We start from the raw sequence: 26,688 nt of genomic DNA, 5'->3' as shown, positions 1-26,688 counted from the left end.
AGATGATATGCGGATATTTGGGCACATTATGGTCCTGTTATTAGGAGATGATATGCGGATATTTGGGCACTTTATGGTCCTGTTATTAGGAGATGATATGTGGATATTTGGGCACATTATGGTCCTGTTATTAGGAGATGATTTGCAGATATTTGGGCACTTAATGGTCCTGTTATTAGGAGATGATATGTGGATATTTGGGCACTTTATGGTCTGGTTATTAGGAGATGATATGGGGATATTTGGGCACTTTATGGCCGTGTTATTAGGAGATGATATGCAGATATTTGGCACTTTATGGTCTGGTTATAAGGAGATGATATGCGGATATGTAGGCACTTTTTGGCCTGGTTATTAGGAGATGATATGGGGATATTTAGGCATTTTATGGTCCTGGTATTAGGAGACAATATGCGGATATTTGGGCACTTTATGGTACTGTTATTAGGAGATGATGTGCGGATATTTGGGCACTTTATAGTCCTGTTATTAGGAGATGATGTGCAGATATTTGGGCACTTTATGGTCCTGTTATTAGGACATAATATGGGGATATTTGGGCATTTTATGGTCTGGTTATTAGGAGTTGATATGCGGATATTTGGGCACTTTATGGTCTGGTTATTAGGAGATGATATTGGGATATTTGGGCACTTTATAGTCCTGTTATTAGGAGATGATATGCGGATATTTGGGCACTTTATGGTCCTGTTATTAGGAGATGATGTGCGGATATTTGGGCACTTTATGGTCCTGTTATTAGAAGATGATGTGCGGATATTTGGGCACTTTATGGTCCTGTTATTAGAAGATGATGTGCGGATATTTGGGCACTTTATGGTCCTGTTATTAGGAGATGATATGCGGCTATTTGGGCATTTTATGATCCTGTTATTAGGACATAATATGTGGATATTTGGGCATTTTATTGTCTGGTTATTAGGAGTTGATATGCGAATATTTGGGCACTTTATGGTCTGGTTATTAGGAGATGATATTGGGATATTTGGGCACTTTATGGTCTGGTTATTAGGAGTTGATATGTGGATATTTAGGCACTTTATGGTCCTGTTATTAGGAGATGATATGCAGATATTTGGGCACTTTATGGTCCTGTTTATTAGGAGATGATATGCGGATATTTGGGCACTTTATGGTCTGGTTATTAGTACAGGATATGGGGATATTTGGGCACCTTATGGTCCTGTTATTAGGACAGGATATGGGGATATTTGGGTGCCTTATGGTCCTGTTATTAGGACAGGATATGGGGATATTTGGGTGCCTTATGGTCCTGTTATTAGGAAATGATATGTGGATATTTGGGCACTTTATGGTCCTGTTATTAGGAGATGATATGCGGATATTTGGGCATTTTATGGTCCTGGTATTAGGAGATGATATGCGGGTATTTGGGAACTTTATGATCCTGTTATTAGGAGATGATATGCGGATATTTGGGCATTTTATGGTCTGGTTATTAGGGGATGATATGCGGATATTTGGGCACTTTATGGTCTGGTTATAAGATGATATGGGGATATTTGGGCACATTATGGTCTGGTTATTAGGAGATGATATGCGGACATTTAGGCACTTAATGGTCCTGTTATTAGGAGATGATATGCGGATATTTGGGCACTTTATGGTCCTGTTTATTAGGAGATGATATGCGGATATTTGGGCACTTTATGGTGTGGTTATTAGTACAGGATATGGGGATATTTGGGCACCTTATGGTCCTGTTATTAGGACAGGATATGGGGATATTTGGGTGCCTTATGGTCCTGTTATTAGGACAGGATATGGGGATATTTGGGTGCCTTATGGTCCTGTTAGGAAATGATATGTGGATATTTGGGCACTTTATGGTCCTGTTATTAGGAGATGATATGCGGACATTTAGGCACTTAATGGTCCTGTTATTAGGAAATGATATGTGGATATTTGGGCACTTTATGGTCCTGTTATTAGGAGATGATATGCGGATATTTGGGCATTTTATGGTCCTGGTATTAGGAGATGATATGCGGGTATTTGGGAACTTTATGATCCTGTTATTAGGAGATGATATGCGGATATTTGGGCATTTTATGGTCTGGTTATTAGGGGATGATATGCGGATATTTGGGCACTTTATGGTCTGGTTATAAGATGATATGGGGATATTTGGGCACATTATGGTCTGGTTATTAGGAGATGATATGCGGACATTTAGGCACTTAATGGTCCTGTTATTAGGAGATGATATGCGGATATTTGGGCACTTTATGGTCCTGTTTATTAGGAGATGATATGCGGATATTTGGGCACTTTATGGTCTGGTTATTAGGACAGGATATGGGGATATTTGGGTACCTTATGGTCCTGTTTTTAGGACAGGATATGGGGATATTTGGGTGCCTTAAGGTCCTGTTATTAGGACAGGATATGGGGATATTTGGGCACTTTATGGTCCTGGTTTTAGGAGATGATATGGCACATTATGGTCTGGTTATTAGGAGATGATATGGGGATATTTGGGCGCTTTATGGTCCTGTTATTAGGGCAGGATATGGGGATATTTGGGCGCCTTATGGTCCTGGGTGCTTTATACAGTAGTGTCTTTTCAGTGCTTTGTTGCTGTTGGGCAGTGGTGTGGCATTGTTTTAGGCCAATGCATAATATTATTTTGACGCTCGCTGTTCATCTGCTGCTGTGTGATATCACTTTGGCGCTTGTTTGAATAGTGTGTGACATTACCCTATGGCACTACTCTTAGGGCAGTATATGGTGGTATTCTGTAGGCACTCTATGGCAGGACTATTTGGATAAGGTACTGTGTATATATAGTGGCTATATAAACAGTATGTTCCTGACCTGTGGGCGCTTACATTTCCCTGGTGCATTTTTGGATTGTCATTCGGCCCTGTGCCCGGGGCGCACTAATACCCTAATACCGGCTCAATCAGCAGCAGCTGACACGTCGTGTTCTGCTAAGTGGAAGCTTTCAGCAAATCCTCGAAATACCAAAACACTGTAAGATCATTTACAGATAAATACATTAGGGGGGTGTAACGTGAACCCAGGGAAGCCGCACCCCTCGTTAGTGATTAATTACCCTTCCTTCTCATGTGCTTACAATTTCCAGGGACCAACAATCCAATTAACCACCATTACACGTTTTCGGCTTCATGACCAGGATCACTCTGACGCTGTCCCTTTAAATACCTTGGCTTTTAAAGGGATTTTTTTATTACATAATTCCATGCGATTTTGGCAAAAAAAATATATTTTTTCAAATGGGATTCATTAACAATTTTGCATCGTTTGCCTTCTACATCTTCTGCCTATTGCTGGCTGGGTAATGAGTTATCTGAGAATCCATCAGTGAGCTCTTTTATCTGCCTTTCGTCTGATTTATGACGACAGATCACATCAAAGTTGAATGTAAAGAGTCTGTAAAATCCAAATGATGTAAAAATTTTAATGAAACCCAATTGCAAAAATGATTTTGAGCCCCAAATACACGCATTTAGATTAAAAAATTAAAATTCTTTGCTTGCTGTCAGTAAATAGGAGCTATCTTAGAAGCCAAATACCAAATGTAGACCTGAGGGTGCGATACTGTGTTGTACCAAGCCCTCAGCTGTGAGGTTTTGGGTTCCATTTTTTTCCCCCCATCTATGCCCTATTCGCTAGCAGCAAGCAGATATGTTGAAATATCCAGGCTTTAACAGAAGATGGCAGTGTAAAATCTAGAATCCTTGCTGTCGTGCAAGGTAATAAATCCTGGCGGCCGCGTTTCGCTGCGTGGCGTTCTCACGGGAAACTTAACGGGAGCGAGTCGCTTTCGATAACCCCCGGCCTCTCCATTGTATCCTACTAATGAATCGATCAATGGGGTAAGATCCAGTGTGATTATCGTGGCGGCTCCCGAGCGCGGAGATCTGGCCAGCGTTGCGTTTCCAGCACAATGTACAAGCCAAGGATTTTGTGTTTGCACCATGAACGAGGTCATAAATCACGCCTGGGAACCTCGATCTTATCAGGGCCCCTGTCAGCAGAATACAGTGGAGGGGGGGGTCCGATTACAGGTGCGACACGCCTTAATTACACGCTACAGTGGCCACAGACACCTGAGAGCAGGTGATGTGCAGGGACCTGCCAGCCGCCCGTGCAGCTTCCCACACTCCTATCTAATACGTTCATGGAAACGATGGCTTCTGTAGTTACGACCCTCGACTGTAAGTAGTACTTTCGGCAGGGCCTGTCAGCTTCTTGCTGAGCATTAAAAAAAAAGCAGTAGAGAGAGATCTGGTTGCAAAGAAAACAAACTTTTAGTTAATATACAAAAGGAGACACAAGTGTCCAGTGGGAGGTCCCAAGCCTGGCAAGTGCTCAGGCCCTTCCCGTAATCACTGCACTTCCCACTTGGTCTTGATTGGTGACACAAGAGTCTGTCTACTTAATTCTAGCCATTAAACAGTAGTAAAGAGAGGACTAATTGCAGGGAAAATTAACTTTTAATTGTTATGCAAATGAGGATAGAATGTGCCCAGTGAGTGTTCCCAAGCCTAGGCTCTTCTTAGTAAATGCTGCACCTCCCACTTGGCCTTGATCATCATCTAAAGTATTGCACTACATCACAAACCATCAATCAAGACTGAGAGTAAGGCCCAAGACAGAGTTTACTAATAGGTCACGGCAGGCTTGGGACCGCCCACTGGACCCTTGTGCCTGGGATACCTTACACCCATCAATTGGTCTAGATCATTATCCTCCATCACTGACCGTGAAGCAAGCCAAGAGGGAGGCCTATGGCTGGGTTTAGTTAAGAGAGTATGGTCTCTTGCTTGGCTTGGGAACACCCACTAAGCACTTGTCACCTCATTTGCATATTTGCTAAAAGTTACTTTTTTTGTAGGCAATTATACATCTTTCTATCACCCCAGTGGAGAATAGTCAGTTCAACTAATACCTTTCCCCAGAACTTCATACCTCACAGTTCCTATAGGTACACACATACAGTATGTACATACATAGATTTACTGCTCTACATGTTAAGAATCCGTACGCTCCTACTTCCAGCTGAAGATGGTGCAGTCATTTTGGATGCTGATGCCTCTGAATAAGTGAATGCAGATAGACCTTAATTACAGTTGTGAGAAAAAGTGTTTGCCTCCTTCCTGATTTCCTATTCTTTTGCATGTTTGTCACACTTAAATGTTTCTGATCACCAAACAAACGTAAATATTACAAAGATAACACAAGTAAACACAAAATGCCATTTTGAAATAAAGGTCTTTATTATTAAGAGAAAATGAAATCCAAACCTACATGGTCCTGTGTGAAAAAGTGATTGTCCCCTAAACCTAATAAATGGTTTGGCCACCCTTAGCATCAACAACTGCAATCAAGCGTTTGCGATAACTGGAGGAATTTTGGCTCACTCATCTTTGCAGAATTGTTGTAATTCAGCCACAATGGAGGGTTTCCGAACATGAACCGGCTTTTTAAGGTCATGCCACGGCATTTCAATTGGATTAAGGTTAGGATTTTGACTAGGCCACTTCAAAGTCTTAATTTTGCTTTTCGTAAGCCATTCAGAGGTGGACTTCCTGGTGTGTTTTGGATCATTGTCCAGCTGTATAATCAAAGTATGCTTCAGCTTGAGGTCACGAACACATGACCAGACATTCTCCTTCAGTATTTTGTGGTAGACAGCAGAATTCATGGTTCCATTTACCACAGCAAGTCTTCCAGGTCCTGTGGCAGCAAAACAGCCCAAAACCATCACACTACCACCATCATATTTTACTGTTGGTATGATGTTTCTTTTCTGAATAGCAGTATTACTTCTACGCCAGATATAATGGGACATACACCTTCCAAAAATTTCAACTTTTGTCTTGTCAGTCCACGGAGAATTCTTCCAAAAGTTTTGAGGATCATCAAGATGTTTTCTGGCAAAACTGAGACAAGCCTATATGTTCTTATTGCTTAGCAGTGGTTTTCATCTGGAAACTCTGCCATTCAGAACATATTTACCCAGTCTCTTTACTTTGGTGGAGTCATGAACACTGACCTTAACTGAGGCAAGTGAGATCTGCAGTTCTTTGGATGTTGTTTTGGGGTCTTTTGTGACCTCTTGGTGAGTCGTCGCTGTGCTCTTGGGGTAATTTTGGTCAGCTGGCCACTCCTGGGAAGGTTCAACAGTGTTCCTTGTTTCCGCCATTTGTGGATAATGACTCTCACTGTGGTTCTCTGGAGTCCCAAAGCTTTAGCAGTGGCATTATAACCTTTTCCAGACTAATAGATCTCAAATACTTTGTTTCTTAATTGTTCCAGAATTTCTTTGGATCGCACTATGATATCTAGCATTTGATGATCTTTTGGTGAACTTCACTTTGTCAGGCAGGTCCTATTTAAGTGATTTCTTGTTTGAGAACAGGTGTGGCAGTAATCGGGTCTGGTTATAGCTAGAATTTGAAGTCAGCTTCCCAAAGATGTGATAAACCACAGTTAATTTATGTTTTAAGGGGGGAGTAATCACTCTTTCACACAGGGCCCTGTAGCTTTGGATTTCTTTTTCCCTTAATAATTAAGACCTTCATTTAAAAACGACATTGTGTAGTTACTTGTTTTGTCTTTGTCTAATATTTAAATTTGTTTGATGATCTAAAACATTTAAGTGTGACAAACATGCAAAAGAATAGGAAATCATGGACGGGCAAACGCTTTTTCACACAGCTGTATATCTGCAGGTTCTGCCTGTAAAAAATGAAAAAAGTGTTCATGGCTCTAACAGTAAAGAATCCTTCTGTTAGTTAGAAATGGCAAAGACATGGTCAATTTTGTAACTTTGAACAACTGTAGCTTTCTGCATATGCTGTAAAAAATCTATCTTTGGAAGACTTAGTATAGAAAGTATCATTGGTCAGTTAATTCCCTGGCTCCAAGGATTAGGAAGCCATTAGTCCACCCCTCCATACCAGTGCCTATGTTTACATTAACTACGAGAGTTGAATGACTGCCGAGCATGAAGACCGAGCTGTAAAAGGTCATGACTCCATTAACACTCGTCAAAACCCTTCTGAAGACGCCACATCTTGAAGGACTATTAATCCAGGTAGATCCAGGTCCGCTTTCTACAGCACTACAACTGGATTTCCTATTTCTCCTGCCTCCAGCTGTTCAGATCCTTCATCCTGAAGTGGAATAAATGTACAAAGAATTGCCATATAGTAAGGTTTAATTAACCGTGTATGTACAGGGTATGTAGTGATCTCTGCACTCAGGGTAGTATTATAACAAGTATATTCCTTAACATGGAAGGCAGTATTATAGTAGTTTTATTCTTGTACATAGGAGCAGTATTATAGTAGTTTTATTCTTGTACATAAGGGGGAGTATTATAGTAGTTATATTCCAGTACATAGAGGACAGTATTATAATAGTTTTATTCTTGTACATAGGGGCAGCATTATAATAGTTATATTCTTGTACATAGGGAGCAGTATTATAGTAGTTATATTCTTGTACATATGAGCAGTATTATAGTAGTTATATTCTTGTACATAGGGGACAGTATTATAGCAGTTATATTCTTGTACATAGGGGCAGAATTATAGTAGCTATATTCTTGTACATAGAGGCAGTATTACAGTAGTTATATTCTTGGACATAGGGGCAGTATTATAGCAGCTATATTCTTGTACATAGGGGCAGCATTATAATAGTTATATTCTTGTACATAGGGAGCAGTATTATAGTAGTTATATTCTTGTACATATGAGCAGTATTATAGTAGTTATATTCTTGTACATAGGGGACAGTATTATAGCAGTTATATTCTTGTACATAGGGGCAGAATTATAGTAGCTATATTCTTGTACATAGAGGCAGTATTACAGTAGTTATATTCTTGTACATAGGGGCAGTATTATAGCAGCTATATTCTTGTACATAGGGGCAGCATTATAATAGTTATATTCTTGTACATAGGGAGCAGTATTATAGTAGTTATATTCTTGTACATATGAGCAGTATTATAGTAGTTATATTCTTGTACATAGGGGGCAGTATTATAGTAGGTATATTCTTGTACATAGGAGCAGTATTATAGTAGTTATATTCTTGTACATAGGGGCAGTATTATAGCAGTTATATTATTGTACATAGGGGCAGTATTATAGTAGTTATATTCTCGTACATAGGGGCAGTATTATAGTAGTTATATTCTTGTACATAGGGGCAGTATTATAGTAGTTATATTCTCATACATAGGGGCAGTATTATAGTAGTTATATTCTTGTACATAGGGGCAGTATTATAGTAGTTATATTCTTTTACATAGGGGCAGTATTATAGTAGTTATATTCTTGTACATAGGGGCAGTATTATAGAAGTTATATTCTTGTACAAAGGGGGAGTATTATAGTAGTTACAGTCATGGCCAAAAGTATTGACACCCCTGCAATTCTGTCAGATAATACTCAGTTTCTTCCTGAAAATGATTGCAAACACAAATTCTTTGGTATTATTATCTTCATTTAATTTGTCTTAAATGAAAAAACACAAAAAGAATTGTCCTAAAGCTAAATTGGATATAATTCCACACCAAACATAACAAAGAGGATGGACAAAAGTATTGGCACTGTTCGAAAAATCATGTGATGCTTCTCTAATTTGTGTAATTAACAGCACCTATAACTTACCTGTGGCACCTAACAGGTGTTGGCAATAGCTAAATCACACTTGCAGCCAGTTGACATGGATTAAAGTTGACTCAACCTCTGTCTTGTGTCCTTGTGTGTACCACATTGAGCATGGAGAAAAGAAAGAAGACCAAAGAACTGTCTGAGGACTTGAGAAACCAAATTGTGAGGAAGCATGAGCAATCTCAAGGCTACAAGTCCATCTCCAAAGACCTGAATGTTCCTGTGTCTACCGTGCGCAGTGTCATCAAGAAGTTTAAAGCCCATGGCACTGTGGCTAACCTCCCTAGATGTGGCCGGAAAAGAAAAATTGACAAGAGATTTCAACACAAGATTGTGCGGATGTTGGATAAAGAACCTTCACTAACATCCAAACAAGTTCAAGCTGCCCTGCAGTCCGAGGGTACAACGGTGTCAACCCGTACTATCCGTCGGCATCTGAATGAAAAGGGACTGTATGGTAGGAGACCCAGGAAGACTCCACTTCTTACCCCGAGACATAAAAAAGCCAGGCTGGAGTTTGCCAAAACTTACCTAAAAAAGCCTAAAACATTTTGGAAGAATGTTCTTTGGTCAGATGAGACAAAAGTAGAGCTTTTAGGGCAAAAGCATCAACATAGAGTTTACAGGAGAAAAAAAAGGCATTCAAAGAAAAGTACATGGTCCCTACAGTCAAACATGGCGGAGGTTCCCTGATGTTTTGGGGTTGCTTTGCTGCCTCTGGCACTGGACTGCTTGACCGTGTGTATGGCATTATGAAGTCAGAAGACTACCAACAAATTTTGCAGCATAATTTAGGGCCCAGTGTGAGAAAGCTGGGTCTACCTCAGAGGTCATGGGTCTTCCAGCAGGACAATAACCCAAAACACACTTCAAAAAGCACTAGAAAATGGTTTGAGAGAAAGCACTGGAGACTTCTAAGGTGGCCAGCAATGAGTCCAGACCTGAATCCCATAGAACACCTGTGGAGAGATCTAAAAATGGCAGTTTGGAGAAGGCACCCTTCAAATATCAGGGACCTGGAGTAGTTTGCCAAAGAAGAATGGTCTAAAATTTCAGCAGAGCATTGTAAGAAACTCATTGATAGTTACCGGAAGCGGTTGGTCGCAGTTATTTTGGCTAAAGGTTGTGCAACCAAGTATTAGGCTGAGGGTGCCAATACTTTTGTCCGGCCCATTTTTGGAGTTTTGTGTGAAATGATCAATGTTTTGCTTTTTGCTTCATTCTCTTTTGTGTTTTTTCATTTAAGACAAATTAAATGAAGATAATAATACCAAAGAATTTGTGTTTGCAATCATTTTCAGGAAGAAACTGAATATTATCTGACAGAATTGCAGGGGTGTCAATACTTTTGGCCATGACTGTATATACTTGTACATAGGGTCAGTATTATAGTAGTTATATTCTTGTACAAAGGGGCAGTATTATAGTAGTTATATACTTGTACATAGGGTCAGTATTATAGTAGTTATATTCTTGTACATAGGGGCAGTATTATAGAGTATTATAGTAGTTATATTCTTATATGTACATAGGGGCAACATTATTGTAGTTATATTCATGTACATAGGGGCCAGTATTATAGTAATATTCTTGTACATAGGGAACAGTATTATAGTAGGTATATTCTTGTACATAGGAGCAGTATTATAGTAGTTATATTCGTGTACAAAGGGGCAGTATTATAGTAGTTATATACTTGTACATAGGGTCAGTATTATAGTAGTTATATTCTTGTACATAGGGGCAGTATTATAGAGTATTATAGTAGTTATATTCTTATATGTACATAGGGGCAGCATTATTGTAGTTATATTCATGTACATAGGGGCCAGTATTATAGTAATATTCTTGTACATAGAGAACAGTATTATAGTAGGTATATTCTTGTACATAGGAGCAGTATTATAGTAGTTATATTCTTGTACATAGGGGACAGTATTATAGTAGTTATATACTTGTACATAGGGGCAGTATTATAGTAGTTATATTCTCGTACATAGGGGCAGTATTATAGTAGTTATATTCTTGTACATAGGGGCAGTATTATAGTAGTTATATTCTCATACATAGGGGCAGTATTATAGTAGTTATATTCTTGTACATAGGGGCAGTATTATAGTAGTTATATTCTTTTACATAGGGGCAGTATTATAGTAGTTATATTCTTGTACATAGGGGCAGTATTATAGAAGTTATATTCTTGTACAAAGGGGCAGTATTATAGTAGTTATATACTTGTACATAGGGTCAGTATTATAGTAGTTATATTCTTGTACATAGGGGCAGTATTATAGTAGTTATATTCTTATATGTACATAGGGGCAGCATTATTGTAGTTATATTCATGTACATAGGGGCCAGTATTATAGTAATATTCTTGTACATAGGGAACAGTATTATAGTAGTTATATTCTCATACATAGGGGCAGTATTAGAGTAGTAATGTTCTTTTACATAGAGGGCAGTGTTATAGTAGTTATATACTTGTACATGGGGGCAGTATTATAGTAGTTATATTCTTGTACATAGGAGACAGTATTATAGTAGTTATATTCTTGTACATATGGGCAGTATTATAGTAGTTATATTCCAGTACATAGGGGTAGCATTATAGTAGTTATATTCTTGTACATTGGAGCAGTATTACAGTAGTTATATTCTTGCACATAGGGGCAGTATTATAGTGGTTATATTATTGTACATAGAGGCAGTATTATAGTAGTTATACTCTTGTACATAGGAACAGTATTATAGTAATTATATTCTTGTACATAAGAGGCAGGTTTAATTAACCGTGTATGTACAGGGTATGTAGTGATCTCTGCACTCAGGGCAGTATTATAACAAGTATATTCCTTAACATGGAAGGCAGTATTATAGTAGTTTTATTCTTGTACATAGGAGCAGTATTATAGTAGTTTTATTCTTGTACATAAGGGGGAGTATTATAGTAGTTATATTCCAGTACATAGAGGACAGTATTATAATAGTTATATTCTTGTACATAGGGGCAGTATTATAGTAGTTATATTCTAGTACATAGGGGACAGTATTATAATAGTTTTATTCTTGTACATAGGGGCAGCATTATACTAGTTATATTCTTGTACATAGGGAGCAGTATTATAGTAGTTATATTCTTGTACATAGGAGCAGTATTATAGTAGTTATATTCTTGCACATAGGGGCAGTATTATAGTAGTTATATTCTTGTACATAGGGGCCAATATTATAGTAATATTCTTGTACATAGGGAGCAGTGTTATAGTAGTTATATTCTCGTACATAGGGTCAGTATTATAGTAGTTATATTCTTGTACATAGGGGCCAGTATTATAGTAATATTCTTGTACATAGGGAGCAGTATTATAGTAGTTATATTCTCGTACATAGGGGCATAATTATAGTAGTTATATTCTTTTACATAGGGACAGTATTATAAAAGTTATATACTTGTACATAGGGGCAGTATTATAGTAGATATTATAGTACGTAGGGGCAGTATTACATTAGACCCTATGTGCAAGACTGTCTTCATCAGTACGTGACTTGTGTGCAAGGATTGATGGTGGCAGCTAGCTGCAGCACGCTAATGTCACACCTTTGGAGCTAATTGTTTTTTTGTTATGGGACAGGAAGAAAACAGAATTTATTAGACAAAGGTGTATCTGAACGGCTGGCTTGATTTGTATGAAAATGTGTTGTCGTCTTTGTTGAGCTCCTCTTTTCTCCTCTTGTGACATTGTGCAGCTATTGAAGTCCTTGTTGCGAGTTCACAAGTATGTTCTTGTACAAACTGGACTTCCTCCATTGGACGATCTAAAAACATATCAGACCAAGGATTAAATATAATCTTTTTTTTTTTTCTTCACATGACTATTATCAACTTCCATCCTGTGCAACCGGCATAGACCCCTATTGTTTAGACTGAAACGATATCTACAGCAGTACATACTTTTTCTCAGCTAGTAGTTCCTCTTCCAGCCCCTTGTTACATTACTGAGACATCTATTCCTGAGAATGTAGTCTATCAATTCGCAAGGAGCCAGAGACATCATCGAGACTGGGTACATCCTCTCTAATATAGAGTGTCTCCATGATGTCACTGGTCTTAGATGAATTGATAGTCTACATAAATATGAAATATCCGCTCACCAGGAACATCACTGAAAGACTTCATGTGCTTCTCTTGATGAAAAAGTTAGTCCAACCGTGTGGTCAATTATCCCCATTGTCCTTAGTTTTTGAGTCCAACATTTGCAACGCAGACTACCAAACATATTCTCCTATTAACTGTTCTACGCAATGGGATTCCCCAGCTTGAGGGTACTGCAGCAGCTGATATCCTTAATTCTTCATTTGTGGGTCAAACAACCTCGTAAGGTGAGCAGTTCCTTCTCCATCACCTAGAAAAAGACTCTGTTGCGTTTTGTGTCTCTTCTCTCTAGTGAAATCTTTGCTTGGAAGACGCCTTGCAGGTGCAGTATAACTGCCTTGTGTCTTTTTGCTGTGCTCAGTCTTACCATCTTACCAAACTAGTAGTATTTGGCTGTTCCTCACCCAGTTTCCAACCTCCTACACAGCGGTTTCTGTTTTAGTGAATTCTTTTTTTTCACAACCTACATATAAAAATGATCATCATTAGCACCTGGTACTCATACACCAGCCTATAGTCCTACAAAATGTCTGACTGTGTGCAAGTGTTTCTAGAGGAAGGCAAAGGGTGGTCACCAAATATTGATGTGAGTTAGATTGTTTTGTTCCTTCACTTTGTATTTTGTTATTTTATTTCTGAAAGCTATATATCCCCTGTGGCCTATACTATATATATACATATGTGTGTATATACACTCACTGGCCACTTTATTAGGTACACCATGCTAGTAAGGGGTTGGACCCCCTTTTGCCTTCAGAACTGCCTCAATTCTTCGTGGCAGAGATTCAACAAGGTGCTGGAAGCATTCCTCAGAGATTTTGGACCATATTGACATGATGGCATCACACAGTTGGCGCAGATTTGTCGGCTGCACATCCCTGATGCGAATCTCCCGTTCCACCACATCCCAAAGATGCTCTATTGGATTGAGATCTGGTGACTGAGGAGGCCATTTGAGTACAGTAAACTCATTGTCATGTTCAAGAAACCAATCTGAGATGATTCGAGCTTTATGACATGGCGCATTATCCTGCTGAAAGTAGCCATCAGATGTTGGGTACATTGTGGTCATAAAGGGATGGACATGGTCAGCAACAATACTCAGGTAGGCTGTGGCGTTGCAACGATGCTCAATTGGTACCAAGGGGCCCAAAGAGTGCCCAGAAAAAATTCCCCACACCATGACACCACCACCACCAGCCTGAACCGTTGATACAAGGCAGGATGGATCCATGCTTTCATGTTGTTTACGCCAAATTCTGACCCTACCATCCGAATGTCGCAGCAGAAATCGAGACTCATCAGACCAGGCAACGTTTTTCCAATCTTCTACTGTCCAATTTCGATGAGCTTGTGCAAATTGTAGCCTCAGTTTCCTGTTCTTAGCTGAGAGGAGTGGTACCCAGTGTGGTCTTCTGCTGCTGTAGCCCATCTGCCTCAAAGTTCGACGCACTGTGCGTTCAGAGATGCTCTTCTGCCTACCTTGGTTGTAACGGGTGGCAATTTGAGTCACTGTTGCCTTTCTATCAGCTCGAACCAGTCTGCCCATTCTCCTCTGACCTCTGGCATCAACATGGCATTTCCGGCCACAGAACTGCCGCTCACTGGATTTTTTTTCTTTTTCGGACCATTCTCTGTAAACCCTAGAGATGGTTGTGCGTGAAAATCCCAGTAGATCAGCAGTTTCTGAAATTCTCAGACCAGCCCTTCTGGCACCAACAATCATGCCACTTTCAAAGGCACTCAAATCACCTTTCTTCCCCATACTGATGCTCGGTTTGAACTGCAGGAGATTGTCTTGACCATGTCTACATGCCTAAATGCACTGAGTTGCCGCCATGTGATTGGCTGATTAGAAATTAAGTCTTAACACACAGTTGGACAGGTGTACCTAATAAAGTGGCCAGTGAGTGTATATATATATAATGTGAAATGTTTTTATGTGCAATATAGTGATTATAATTTGTTATAAGTAACCACAGTTGGCTATTATGCCCGGGCAACGCCGGGCTCTTCAGCTAAAGCTAATATGTGTGTGTGTGTAATATATATATATATATATATATATATATATATATATATATATATATATATACACTCACTGGCCACTTTATTAGGTACACCTGTCCAACTGTGTGTTAAGACTTAATTTCTAATCAGCCAATCACATGGCGGCAACTCAGTGCATTTAGGCATGTAGACATGGTCAAGACAATCTCCTGCAGTTCAAACCGAGCATCAGTATGGGGAAGAAAGGTGATTTGAGTGCCTTTGAACGTGGCATGATTGTTGGTGCCAGAAGGGCTGGTCTGAGTATTTCAGAAACTGCTGATCTACTGGGATTTTCACGCACAACCATCTCTAGGGTTTACAGAGAATGGTCCGAAAAAGAAAAAAAATCCAGTGAGCGGCAGTTCTGTGGCCGGAAATGCCTTGTTGATGCCAGAGGTCAGAGGAGAATGGGCATACTGGTTCGAGCTGATAGAAAGGCAACAGTGACTCAAATTGCCACCCGTTACAACCAAGGTAGGCAGAAGAGCATCTCTGAACGCACAGTGCGTCGAACTTTGAGGCAGATGGGCTACAGCAGCAGAAGACCACACTGGGTACCACTCCTCTCAGCTAAGAACAGGCATCTGATGGCTACTTTCAGCAGGATAATGCGCCATGTCATAAAGCTCGATTCATCTCAGATTGGTTTCTTGAACATGACAATGAGTTCACTGTACTCAAATGGCCTCCTCAGTCACCAGATCTCAATCCAATAGAGCATCTTTGGGATGTGGTGGAACGGGAGATTCGCATCAGGGATGTGCAGCCGACAAATCTGTGCCAACTGTGTGATGCCATCATGTCAATATGGTCCAAAATCTCTGAGGAATGCTTCCAGCACCTTGTTGAATCTCTGCCACGAAGAATTGAGGCAGTTCTGAAGGCAAAAGGGGGTCCAACCCGTTACTAGCATGGTGTACCTAATAAAGTGGCCAGTGAGTGTATATGTGTATGTATATATATATATTGTGATGCAGTGACCACTATGTCCGCTAGGGGGCGCTGTGTGGGTGTCCCAGGACGGGCCTACAGTCATTTCCAGTGTGGTAATGGGTATAGGATGCTGAAGGATTGTTGTGTATCTCAAGGTGGGTGGCCTTGAGATGAAGGCATGCTAATGTGCTGATCAGCAGAGCTGATCTGTCGTTCCAATGTGTCAGGGAGAAGCCTTCAGATCATTGATGAGACGGGCAGGATCAATCATCTACAAATCCATCCAGGGGTGTGTTTAAGAGTGTCACAATAAAGGATATGTGTATGAATGCTTAAAGGACCTGTGATGAGGTCATAGCCATGTGACCCGCTGGGTGTGGCTGCGGACCATATAAGGTAGCCAGAGTAGGTCACATGAGAGAGAGCGCATGGATCTGATTGGGCCATGTGGAAGGTCCCGGCAGGCCTATGTGGATGAAGGTGTGCTACCTTCCTGAAGACCACGTGCTGAGGCTGCTGACCCGATGAGGCCTGTGGATATTGGCTGTATGTGAGGACGGATAAGCCTCCTGTGTTTTGCTGAGGCTCCAGGACTGAGCCTGAAATAATGGACATTTATGCTTGCTTTCACCTGAGCTAAAGGCTATTCCTTGTGTTATGTGCTGCTTTATGGGTTATGAAGCAATATACCCTATGAACTTTTAAAAGGAACGTGCCTCCTGATTGACTCCCGTGGCTCCTGAGCGAGTTGAATCCCTACTATATATATATATATATATATATATATATATATATATCTTATAGAATTTGGTGTAATCTTTCCATAAATAGAGAATGTTTCCTGCTGTTGCCATAGGAACTGAAAACAAATTGTGATCTGGGGAAGTTGTGTGTAATGGCGAGAGTGATGATTAATTGCGGATCACAGATGGCTTCCATCCTGCACTCGTGGCCGGACAGGAATCAGATCCCTTTTGCTTTTATGTAGTGGAATTGGCTTTGGCGCTCAGAGCGACTCCGAGATTATGCAATGATTCCATGGCTGTAATAATAGTCCTGACATAGGATAGTGGTATAACACACTATATGTAATGGTAGGACCTCACTCTGGTATAACCTGGGCATCTCCTGTATATAATCATATATGTCCAGCTGGTATAACCTGAGCATCTACTGTATATAACTATGTATGTCCAGCTGGTATAACCTGGGCATCTCCTGTATATAGCTATGTATGTCCAGCTGGTATGACCTGGATCTCTCCTGTGTATAGCTATGTATGTCCAGCTGGTATACATTACCCATTTTGCATGTAGTGATACGGATCGTGCTCTTTTAATGTTGACTCCTTCCATCACTTTGCAGGAACATTTCTCTGTATAGTAGAATCAGTCATAAAGCAATCTCTGGTTTTCATCAAGGAAACTGCAATACACAAAGAACATTATTAACAGAGACCAAGTATTTTGCAACAATCCTGACAGAAAGTTGATTTTCTCCACCGTCATCAGGAAAATATTTGGCATCCTGTGACTGCTCCCTGAATGATACGAGAGTTGCAACATCACCTGGTATTTTGTTTGCCCCCCACACACTTGTTTCTCAGCTTCTTTTTGGTGGTGTCTTGTAAATTCCTCAGATTTCCCAAGGAATCTTCAGACTACACTGTTTTGTCATGATTTTTCCACTCTTGCTGTTTTGTTAGTAATACGAACATTACAGGACACATATGAATAATCTCTTGTCCAGTTCTGGTTGAAGAACTTTGTCCTTACTGAGATTTGAGCAGTCATATTCAGTTCTCAAAAAAACCATGGAAGGGGAAGTGTAACTGATCACATGAAGTGATACTGCTCTGGCTGTTGAGACACCTACCTTATTGGCTTGTATTTAGTATGGTCCACTACGGCTTTTTCTTCATCCTGGATCTCGATGAAGCTTCAGTTCTACATTTAGTCTGAAGCTGCCCTTAATTTGAGATATTTGACCAACCGGTCAATTTCATCTGGAGCGGAGAACTCTCTTGATACTTCAGTCGACAGATTTTCCAAAACTCATTTTTTAATGTTTGGCGTAACCCACTGTTTAGGTTTTACAGCTTCTTCTTTGCTTTAGTTATGGGTTTCTCCAGATGGCTGATGCTTCCAGGCAAATCTGATTTTCTTGTTTCACATGGTCCTCCTAACATGTTGCCACAGGTGTTGTTCCATCATGGCCCTTGAGGAAGCTTCAGTCTTACCAATCCTTATTTAGTACATATCCTCCACACACTTTCAGAATTTATACTTGGTCATGTTTCTGAAGTCTGATTTTGGTCTAACACCATTCTAATTTTTGACTATGTTGACCATCTCGTACAGTGGACACTTCACTCTTGCACAATGCTCCTCAACTTTAAAAATGTTGAATTAATAATTTTGATGTAAGAAACCAAGTTTTTATCTTCCGATAATCTGCTGCTGTGATCATTAAAGGCACCTTTCTATTTTCTGATATTTAATGTTCTGGTTTTTAAATTGACCTAGCTAACACATTTCACAAGGTCTTCTTGATATTCTTTCCTTGGAAGCTCAATGGTTGTTGTATAGAAGCTAGGCTAGGTGATCACAACAATTAACGTCCTCAAGACTCTTTTCGTAAGAAAAGTGGTGACGCGTTTCACAGCCTTTCCTTCCTAATGCATCATAGGAGATCAGCGACTGGCCTGTCCTTGCCCGTCCCTCAGCTAGTAATGATGCCTATAATCCTCATCTATAATTAGGTCTGATTAACAGTAATGCAACACCGGGTGTAACAAAAGTCTAAGCACACAGTGAGAACAATGGATCAGTGGTGCAGGCCTCTGTTTACCCAGCATTATCCGAGTGTGTACGTGTAAGGGAGATTACAGCTACGATAGCTGGGTGATGCCCCAGCTCGGTCACGACACTGTTATTATTACTCAGGTTGACATTCGTGCTCTGTATTACTCTACAGCTGTTTGAAACCACATCACCCAGTATGCCTAAAACACTGTCCTGGTCTAATCCTGCTCACACAGCTGCAGTGTTGATGCAGTGTATCAGTGCAGAACATCCCATGTAATTACGCTCTCTTTTTCTGGACACTCTTTTCTACCCTGGCACGTTAGTTAGGAATTGAAGCACTAATATGTATATGTAGCTTTAATTTAATAATACAGTCATGTATTAGGGTGTGAGGAATATTAATAGTGAGTGCGGCCAGTCTTGTTTCCTTCTACTAAGGCTGGCTCCTTTTGTACTAGTCCTGCTAGGCTATGGCAGTAACCAGGCAACCGCCTCTGACATCATCACACAAGACATTTTAAGGCTGACTCAAGAAACCATATGCTGTTTGAGTATTGAGATAGCCTTGCTCTCAGAAACCATGTGCTGCCTGAGTATTCAGATAGCCTTGCTCTCAGACACCATGTGCTGCCTGAGTATTTAGATAGCCTTGCTCTCAGACACCATGTGCTGCCTGAGTATTTAGATTGCCTTGCTCTTAGACACCATGTGCTGCCTGAGTATTCAGATAGCCTTGCTCTCAGACACCATGTGCTGCCTGAGTATTTAGATAGCCTTGATCTCAGACACCATGTGCTGCCTGAGTATTTAGATAGCCTTGCTCTTAGACACCATGTGCTGCCTGAGTATTCAGATAGCCTTGCTCTCAGACACCATGTGCTGCCTGAGTATTCAGATAGTTTTGTGTTATGAATGAGTCACCGTAGGAGGCAAAAGCAGAAATACAAGCTAAGTCCAGAAAACCAGAGAAGTTGGCAACTATCAGATTGCAGACCCCTGAACCTATCAACACAACTAGCAGTAGCCGTGGGGGGGTTCCTACGATGCCCTAGACCCCTCGATCACAGCCGGAGAATTACATAGGCCTAAAGAAAGAAAGGGGAAATCTAAACTGCCCCAGAGCAGACCCCAAAGCAATAGGCAGCCCCCAACATATAATGACGGTGAAGCAAGATGAAAATACTAACACAGACAGAAAGATAGACTGAGCAAAGACGGGGCCCAAAACTAGATAGGAAAGGACAGGAAGGCTGCTGTCTGCAGTCTGCCAAAACCCTATCAAAGACATAAGCCAACAAGCTGATATGAAAAAGGCCCTGAAGCAGCTAGGCTTCAAAAACTAAATCAGCACTCAGGTATTTTCAGAAGACAGAGCTAAATGAATTCAGCACACCCCAGCAGGGAATGGCAGAAATCCAGAAAAACAAAGCAAAACAAAGTCAAAGCACCAAAGCAAAAGGCCGAGCAGCAAACTTAGCTTTAGAGGAGCAGGAATTCAGACTGGTCTCCAAGGATCCCACAGAGAAATCACCCGCAGGGCAGAAGGGCGTCGGCAGCCTTATATCCAGTCAGTAACTCCACTCAGCCAGTCATCATCATCAGCCTCAGGTGTTTGATAATCAGGCTCACTACCTTTCTTTACCAGAAGAGGGAGTTCCTCGGGCCTCAGTAATGAAGGGGAAAATGAACTCACAACAGTACCTCCCCCTTGAGGAGGGGTCACCGAACCCTCAACTACGCCACCAGGGCGATCAGGGTGAGCCCGATGAAAGGCACGCACCAATCTTTTGGCATGAATATCAGGCAGAGACCCAGGATTTATCCTCCTGACCATAACCCTTCCACTTAACCAAATACTGGAGTCTCCGTCTAGCCAGACGGAAATCCAGTACTTTCTCTACCTCATATTCCATGTTACCTTCAACCAATACAGGGTCTGGAGGTGCCACCCCCGGAACAACAGGTTCAACAAACCTCTTCAACAAAGATTTATGGAACACATTATGGATTTTAAATGTGACAGGAAGAGCCAAACGAAAAGAGACCGGATTAATAATCTCCACAATCTTGTAAGGTCCAATAAATCTAGGCTTAAACTTAGGAGAAGCCACCTTCATAGCAATATTTTTTGTTGATAACCACACCATATCACCAACCTTAAACTGGGGACCAATGGTCCTATGTCGGTTGGAAAACCGCTGGGCCTTTTCCTGGGAGAGAGATAACTTATCCACCACTTGGTCCCAGATCTGGTGCATTCTCTCCACCACAGTGTCAACACCTGGGCAGGCAGAGGGCTCCACCTGCCCTGAAGAAAATCGAGGATGAAACCCAAAGTTACAAAAAAAAGGTGACATCAAAGTGGCAGAACTAGCTCTATTATTTAAAGCAAATTCGGCCAAGGGCAAAAATGAAACCCAATCATCCTGATCAGCAGAAATAAAACATCTCAAATATGACTCCAAGGTCTGGTTTGTTCTCTCTGTCTGCCCATTGGTCTGAGGGTGAAAAGCAGAGGAGAAGGACAACTGAATTCCCAGCCTGGAACAGAAAGTTCTCCAAAATCTAGACACAAACTGGACTCCTCTGTCAGATACAATGTTCTCAGGAATCCCGTGCAAACGAACCACCTGTTGTAAAAACAGGGGCACCAACTCAGAGGAAGACGGCAACTTAGGGAGTGGTACAAGATGAACCATCTTAGAGAACCTATCACAAATCACCCAAATAACAGTCATCCTCTGAGAGACAGGCATATCAGAGATGAAATCCATTGAAATATGGGTCCATGGCCTCTTGGGGACAGGCAAAGGCATCAACAACCCACTAGAGCGAGAACACGATTTAGACCGGGAGCACGTCCCACAGGACTGCACAAAATTCCTGACATCACGAGACAAGGAGGGCCACCAAAAAAAACGACTCACCAGATCTCTAGTACCAAAAATACCTGGATGACCAGCCAATGCAGAGCAATGAACTTCAGACATCACTCTCTTCTTCCACTGGTCAGGAACATGCAACTTTCCACTGGGACAATGCTCAGGTTTGTCCTCCTGGAACTCTTCCAGAGCATGTCTCAAATCGGGCGAGATGGCAGAAAGAACTACCACTTCGCCTAAGATGGTAGCAGGCTTGGTCACCACAGGAGAATCAGCAAAGAAGCTCCTAGAGAGGGCGTCTGCCTTGACATTCTTTGTTCCAGGAAGAAAAGAAACCACAAAATCAAAACGTGTAAAAAACAAGGCCCACCTAGCCTGTCTAGGGTTCAAGCGCTTAGCCGACTCTAGGTAAATCAAATTCTTGTGGTCAGTGAGGACCACGACTTGATGTTTAGCTCCCTCCAACCAATGTCTCCACTCCTCAAATGCCCATTTCATGGCCAACAGTTCCCGATTCCCCACATCATAGTTACGTTCAGATGGAGAGAACTTTCGGGAAAAGAAAGCACAGGGATTCATTTTAGATGTTACAGGATCCTTTTGGGACAAAACAGCTCCTGCACCAATCTCAGAAGCATCCACCTCTACCTGGAATGGAAGTGAGACATCAGGTTGCCGCAAAACCGGGGCGGAGGTGAATCTTCGCTTCAGCTCCTGAAAGGAAGCCGGAGACCAATTTAACACATCAGCACCCTTTTTAGTCAAATCAGTCAATGGCTTGGCAATACTAGAAAATTTTGCTATAAATTTCCGATAAAAATTAGCAAAACCCAAAAACTTCTGGAGGGCCTTCAAAGAAGTGGGCTGAACCCAATCGTGAATGGCCTGTACCTTGGCCGGGTCCATTTCAATAGTTGACGGGGACAAAATAAATCCCAAAAAAGAAATCCTCTGTACTCCAAAAAGTCATTTAGATTCCTTTGACATACAGGGAATTCTCCCTAAAGATCGGGAACACAGTCCGAATATGTTCCACATGAGAATCCCAATCCTTGGAGAAGATCAAAATATCATCCAGATAGATAATCAAAAATTTATTGACAAAATCTCGGAAAATATCGTTCATGAAGCACTGGAAGACAGAAGGGGCATTAGTGAGCCCAAAAGGCATCACCAGGTACTCAAAATGTCCCTCCGGAGTATTAAACGCCGTCTTCCATTCATCCCCATGCTTAATGCGAATAAGATTATACGCCCCCCTGAGGTCAAGCTTGGTAAACCAGCAAGCACCTTTAACTCTGGAGAATAGATCAGAAATCAGGGGTAACGGATACTGATATTTAACAGTAATTTTGTTGAGGGCACGATAATCAATACAAGGTCTTAATGATCCATCCTTTTTGGCTACAAAAAAAAAACCGGCACCTAAGGGTGACGAGGATGGTCTAATATGACCCTTCTCCAACGCCTCCTTAATATAGGATCGCATAGCCTCGTGCTCGGGTACAGATAAATTGAAGAGCCGACCCTTGGGAAATTTACACCCCGGGCTCAGTTCAATTGCACAGTCATAACTCCTATGAGGAGGCAGAGACGCAGACTCATTCTCACTAAATACATCATAAAAGTCCGCCAAATAATCAGGAACATCATGCGACTGAGGAGAGGTGGAAAACACCGGAGCCTCACTAAAGGCACACCAACAACCCCAACTCACCACAGACACAGATTTCCAATCCAAAACTGGATTATGAATCTGTAACCAGGGAAACCCCAGAACAATAGTATCATGCAGATTATGCAACACCAAAAATCTGCAATTTTCTTGATGGTCTGGGGCGACCCGCATTACCACCTGGGTCCAAAACTGGGGTTTATTTTTAGCCAAAGGAGTAGCATCAATCCCCCTCAAAGGGATAGGCGTCTGCAGAGGTGTCATCGGAAATCCACAACGTTTAGCAAAATCCAAGTCCATTAGGTTTAGGGCTGCTCCCGAATCCACAAAAGCCTTGGCGGAAAATGTGGACAGGGAGCAGATCAGAGTAATAGCCAGAAGAAACTTAGGTTGAACACCCCCAACAGAAAACGTGTGTGCAAAGCGTTTCTCTCGTTGAGGACAGACAGAAATAATATGCGAGGCATCTCCACAGAAAAAACACAACTTATTACGCCTTCTGAACTACTGACGCTGCTCTCTGGAAAAAACTCTATCACATTGCATAGGTTCAGACATTTGTTCAACAGGTGGCAACACCTCTCGTGCAGCTTTGCGTTCGCGCAAACGCCGATCAACCTGAGTGGCTAATGACATAGAATCGTCAAGACCAGAGGGAACAGGAAATCCCACCATAGTATCTTTTACGGCTTCTGACAACCCCTTCCGAAAGAGAGCAGCCAAGGCATTATCATTCCAGGTAGTAAGTACTGCCCACTTTCGGAATTTTTGACAGTACAATTCTGCAGAATCACGACCCTGGCTCAATGCCAGCAGGGTCTTTTCAGCCTGATCAATGGCATTAGGTTCGTCATACAACAACCCCAAAGCTTGAAAGAATGCGTTCACATTAGTCAGAATAGGATCATCTGGTTTCAAAGAAAACGCCCAATCCTGGGGATCGCCACGCAGCAAAGAGATGACAATTTTAACCTGCTGCGCGGAGCTCCCTGACGAGTTAGGCTTCAAGGCAAAAAATAATTTACAATTATTTTTGAAATTCAAAAATTTAGACCGATCCCCAAAAAATACATCAGGTGTAGGAATCTTTGGTTCAGCGGCATGTGAATGAGCAAGGTAGGCGGAAATTCCCCGCACTTCCGCAGCGAGCTGCTCCACACGATCAGACAATTGCTTTATCTCCATTGAGAGAAAAAAAAAAATTCCCCCTACGGCCTCAGAGATATAAAGGAAAAAATATACACACTTTTTTTTTTTTTTTTTTTACAATTCTTTCCTGCTATTGAGTACCCTAGGATCTGCGGTATGGCGGGTGATTCTGTTATGAATGTGTCACCGTAGGAGGCAAAAGCAGAAATACAAGCTAAGTCCAGAAAACCAGAGAAGTTGGCAACTATCAGATTGCAGACCCCTGAACCTATCAACACAACTAGCAGTAGCCGTGGGGGGGTTCCTACGATGCCCTAGACCCCTCGATCACAGCCGGAGAATTACATAGGCCTAAAGAAAGAAAGGGGAAATCTAAACTGCCCCAGAGCAGACCCCAAAGCAATAGGCAGCCCCCAACATATAATGACGGTGAAGCAAGATGAAAATACTAACACAGACAGAAAGATAGACTGAGCAAAGATAGGGCCCAAAACTACCTAGATAGGAAAGGACAGGAAGGCCGCTGTCTGCAATCTGCCAAAACCCTATCAAAGACATAAGCCAACAAGCTGATATGAAAAAGGCCCTGAAGCAGCTAGGCTTCAAAAACTAAATCAGCACTCAGGTATTTTCAGAAGACAGAGCTAAATGAATTCAGCACACCCCAGCAGGGAATGGCAGAAATCCAGAAAAACAAAGCAAAACAAAGTCAAAGCACCAAAGCAAAAGGCCGAGCAGCAAACTTAGCTTTAGAGGAGCAGGAATTCAGACTGGTCTCCAAGGATCCCACAGAGAAATCACCCGCAGGGCAGAAGGGCGTCGGCAGCCTTATATCCAGTCAGTAACTCCACTCAGCCAGTCATCATCATCAGCCTCAGGTGTTTGATAATCAGGCTCACTACCTTTCTTAACCAGAAGAGGGAGTTCCTCGGACCTCAGTAATGAAGGGGAAAATGAACTCACAACAGTTTTGCTGTCAGACACCATGTGCTGCCTGAGTATTCAGAAACCCTTGCTCTCAGACACCATGAGCTGCCTGAGTATTCAGATAGTTTTGCTGTCAGACACCATGTGCTGCCTGAGTATTCAGATAGCCTTGCTCTCAGACACCATGAGCTGCCTGAGTATTTAGATAGCCTTGCTCTCAGACACCATGTGCTGCCTGAGTATTTAGATAGCCTTGCTCTCAGACACCCTGTGCTGCCTGAGTATTTAGATAGCCTTGCTCTCAGACACCATGTGCTGCCTGAGTATTTAGATAGCCTTGCTCTCAGACACCATGTGCTGCCTGAGTATTCAGATAGCCTTGCTGTCAGACACCATGTGCTGCCTGAGTATTTAGATAGCCTTCCTTGCTCTTAGACACCATGTGCTGCCTGAGTATTCAGATAGCCTTGCTCTCAGACACCATGTGCTGCCTGAGTATTTAGATAGCCTTGCTCTCAGACACCATGTGCTGCCTGAGTATTCAGATAGCCTTGCTCTCAGACACCATGTGCTGCCTGAGTATTCAGATAGCCTTGCTCTTAGACACCATGAGCTGCCTGAGTATTCAGATAGTTTTGCTGTCAGACACCATGTGCTGCCTGAGTATTCAGATAGCCTTGCTCTCAGACACCATGTGCTGCCTGAGTATTCAGATAGCCTTACTCTCAGACACCATGTGCTGCCTGGGTACTCAGAGAGCCTTGCTCTCAGACACCATGTGCTGCCTGAGTATTCAGATAGCCTTGCTCTCAGACACCATGTGCTGCCTGTGTATTCAGATAGCCTTGCTCTCAGACACCATGTGCTGCCTGAGTATTCAGATAGCCTTGCTCTCAGACACCATGTGCTGCCCGAGTATTCAGTTAGCCTTGCTCTCAGACACTATGTGCTGCCTGAGTATTCAGATAGCCTTGCTCTCAGACACCATGTGCTGCCTGAGTATTTAGATAGCCTTGCTCTCAGACACCATGTGCTGCCCGAGTATTCAGATAGCCTTGCTCTCAGACACTATGTGCTGCCCGAGTATTCAGATAGCCTTGCTCTCAGACACCATGTGCTGCCTGAGTATTTAGATAGCCTTGCTTTTAGACACCATGTGCTGCCTGAGTATTCAGATAGCCTTGCTCTCAGACACCATGTGCTGCCTGAGTATTCAGATAGTTTTGCTGTCAGACACCATGTGCTGCCTGAGTATTCAGATAGCCTTGCTCTCAGACACCGTGTGTTGCCTGGGTATTCAGATAGCCTTGCTCTCAGACACCGTGTGTTGCCTGGGTATTCAGATAGCCTTGCTCTCAGACACCGTGTGTTGCCTGGGTATTCAGATAGCCTTGCTCTCAGACAC

The 26,688-nt window shown here is 41.8% G+C and overlaps 1 protein-coding gene across 3 annotated transcripts in view; it reads left to right on the top strand.

Moving 5' to 3' along the window:
- Window positions 1-26,688, top strand: part of B3GNTL1 (UDP-GlcNAc:betaGal beta-1,3-N-acetylglucosaminyltransferase like 1) — a 254,602-nt gene that overhangs the window by 154,885 nt on the left and 73,029 nt on the right. The window lies entirely within an intron of this gene.

The sequence above is a fragment of the Dendrobates tinctorius genome, unplaced genomic scaffold (genome assembly GCF_039654945.1).
Source record: "Dendrobates tinctorius isolate UK_male_01 unplaced genomic scaffold, ASM3965494v1 ptg000014l, whole genome shotgun sequence".
NCBI classification, from domain to species: domain Eukaryota; kingdom Metazoa; phylum Chordata; class Amphibia; order Anura; family Dendrobatidae; genus Dendrobates; species Dendrobates tinctorius.
The sequence above is the reverse complement of the archived record's forward strand: the minus strand, read 5'-3'. Positions and strand labels throughout refer to the sequence as shown.